The 3,285-nt window shown below is 41.3% G+C and overlaps 1 non-coding gene across 1 annotated transcript; it reads right to left on the bottom strand.

The window, feature by feature from the left end:
• Positions 1–1,040: 1,040 nt before the first annotated feature.
• Positions 1,041–1,113, bottom strand: TRNAE-UUC (transfer RNA glutamic acid (anticodon UUC)). The gene has a single exon. It is a non-coding gene; the product is annotated as a tRNA-Glu (tRNA).
• Between the last annotated feature and the right edge of the window lie 2,172 nt (positions 1,114–3,285).

The raw sequence follows: 3,285 nt of genomic DNA, 5'->3' as shown, positions 1-3,285 counted from the left end.
CCATCTTCAGAAACTCTGTGGACATGGGCTGTGGCTTTCAAAATGAAACACATTCTTACTATACGATCCAGCCCTCAAACTCCTTGGTACTGGTGGACCTAAATGAGTCGAATGCTTCCATCTACACAGAAACTTGCTTCTGGACGTTTACGGCAGCTTTATTCATAACTGCCAGAACTTGGAAGCAACCAAGATGTCCTTCGGGAGGTGAATGGACAGATAGACGGGGCTCCATCCATGCAGCAGAATGTTCTTCGGCACTGAAAAGAAAAATGAGAGAGAGAGGGAGCCACGGGGTGACAGGTGGGGAACCTTAACTGCATGTCACTCACTGAAAGAAGCCAATCTGGAAAGGTGCCATATCGTAGGGTACCAACTACCTATGACATTTGGGAAAAGGCAAACCACAGAAAGGGTGGGTTGCTAGGGGTTTGTGGTGGGGTATGATAAATAGCTCAAGCACAGAGGACTTTGAAGGCAGTGAAACTATTCACTGTGATACATTCATGGCGAGATACATTTGTCAAAACCCATAGAATGTACAACACCAGGAGTGAACCCTAATGTAAACTCTGGACTCTGATGACCATGATGTGTCCATGTAGATTCAGCGATAGTGACCAACACACAGAATGTTGATAGGATAGTTGGGGAGAGGGAAACTCTAAGCACCTGTGTGAGTGGGGGGGGAGGGGGTGGATGGAGAGAGCAGTAACAGCAGAGCAGCGGGCACGGAGCACCTCTCTGTACTCTGCCCAATTTTGCTGTGAATTCAAAACTTCTTTAAAAAAATAATAAACCCCATTTAAACAAAGAAACAAATGAACATTCCAGTAGCATCACATGACTCCGCCTTTCCAAGTCCTCAATTTGTCTGGGCCACTTGAGAGTCAAACTTCAGTAGATACTTGGCTTTTCAATCAGCATCCTTTCAAAGTTTCATCTGACACCTGCTCTTTATCTCACCACACTCTTTTTTACACATTTTTAATTTAAAAAAATTGTTTTTTGGCTGCAGCGTGCAGCTTGCCGGATATTAATTCCCTGACCAGGGATTGAACCTGCGCCCTCAGCAGTGAAAGCACAGAGTCCTAACCACTGGACCATCAGGGAATTCCCCAACACTTAAAAAAAAAATTTATTCATTTATTTGGCTGCACCGGGTGTTTGTTGCAGCACGCGGGATCTTTTAGTTACTGCACGTGGGCTCTAGTTCCCTGACCAGGGATCGAACCCAGGCCCCCTGCATTGGGAGCACAGAGTCTTAACCACTGGATCACCAGGGAAGTCCCTCTTTTTTTTAAAAAAATATTTACTTATATATTTGGTTGCATCGGGTCTTAGTTGCAGTAGGTGGGCTCCTTAGTTGCAGCACGTGGGCTCCTTAGTTGTAGCATGTGGGCTACTTAGTTGCAGCATGTGGGCTTCTTAGTTGTGGCATGTGAACTCGTAGTTGTGGTATGCATGTGGGTTCTAGTTCCCTGACCAGGGATCAAACCCCAGCCCCCTGCATTGGGAGTGCAGAGTCTTATCCACTGCGCCACCAGGGAAGTTCCCCCTCCTTTTTTTAAGATAGTGTTTTTTCTTCTTTTTTAAAATTGGTATGTACTTGACAGGCAATATTATATATTAGTTTTCTGGAACACAACATAGTGACTTGATATTTTTATACTCTACAAAATGATCACCAAGATAAGTCTAGTTACAATTTGTCACCATACAATGTTATCACAGTATTATGGACTCTATTCCCTATGCTGTAAACCACACCCCAGGACATTTGTTTTATAACTGGAATTTGGAACTTTTCAGTCTTTCTCAACTATTGCACTCATCCCTCCACACCCTCCCATCTGGCAGCCACCAGTGTATTCTTGACATCTATGAGTCCATTTCTGTTTTGTTGTGTTTGTTCATTTGTTTTGTTTTGTAGATTCTACATATAAGTGATATCGTAAGGTAATTGTCTTTCTCTGTCTGCTACATCTCACTTAGCATAATGCCCTCTAGGTCCATTCATGTTGTCATATGATTTCGTTCTTTTTTATGGCTGAGTAATATTCCAGTGTGTGTGTGTGTGTGTGTGTGTGTGTGTGTGTATTCATGTTGTCATATGATTTCGTTCTTTTTTATGGCTGGTGTGTGTGTGTGTGTGTGTGTGTGTGTGTGTGTGTGTGTGTCTGTCTGTCTGTCCAGTTTTCATACATATATATGAAAACTTCTTTATCCAATTGTCTATTGATAGACACTTTGGTGGCTTCCACATCTTGACTATTGCCAATAAAGCTGCCATGAACATAAGGGTGCACATATCTTTCTGAATTTGTGTTTTGGTTTCCTTCAGAAAGATACCCCCAAGTGTAATTCCTGCATCATATGGTAGGTCTATTTTTAATTACTTGAGGAACCTCCATACTGTTTTCCATAGTGGTTGTATCAATGAACATTCCCAACAAAAGTGCATGAGGGTTCCCTTTTCTCCACATCCTGAGCAATACTTGTTATTTGTTGTCTTTTAGATGGTAGCCATTCTTTGAGGTGTGAGCTGATAACCTCACTGTGGTTTGGATGTGCATCTCCCTGATGATGAGTGATGCTGACCATCTTTTCATGTGTCTTTTGGTCAACTGTATATGTTCTTTGGAAACATGTTTGGTCTTCTGCCAATTTTTTGGGGGGTTTTTGTTTTTTTGGAGGCTAACTTGTGTGAGTGAGTTCTTGGTCTATTTTGTGTATGAACCACTTACCAGATATATTGTTTGTAAATATTTCTCGCATTTAGTAGGCTGCCTTTTTTGTTTTGTGGATGGGTTCCTTTGCCATTGAAAAACTTTTCAGTTGGATGGAGTCCCATTGCTTTATTTTGCCTTTGTTTCCCTTGCTTGAGGAGACAGGTCCAAAAAGTATTGCTAAGACTGATGTCAAAGAGTGTATTGCCTATGTTTTCTTCTAGGAGTTTTATGGCTTCATGTCTTTGTTCTAGTTCTCCTAAAAATTCCATTGGTATTTTTCTAGAAATGGCATTGAATCTCTAGATAGCCTTGGGGTGTGGAATCATTTTAACAATACGAATTCTTCTAATCCATGAGCATGGTTATGTCTTTCCATTTGTGTCATCTTCAGTTTCTTTCATCAATGTCTTCCAGTTTTCTGAGTATAGGTCTTTTACCTCCTTGGTTAGATGTATTCCTAGGTATTTTATCTTTGTTAATGTCATTGTCTATGGGGTTGTTTTCTTAATTTCTCATTCTGACATTTTGTTGTGAGTGTATAGAAATGCAACCG

The sequence above is a fragment of the Lipotes vexillifer genome, unplaced genomic scaffold (genome assembly GCF_000442215.2).
Source record: "Lipotes vexillifer unplaced genomic scaffold, Lipotes_vexillifer_v1.1 scaffold835, whole genome shotgun sequence".
In the NCBI taxonomy this organism is placed as follows: domain Eukaryota; kingdom Metazoa; phylum Chordata; class Mammalia; order Artiodactyla; family Lipotidae; genus Lipotes; species Lipotes vexillifer.
This window is presented reverse-complemented; position numbering and strand designations above follow the sequence as displayed.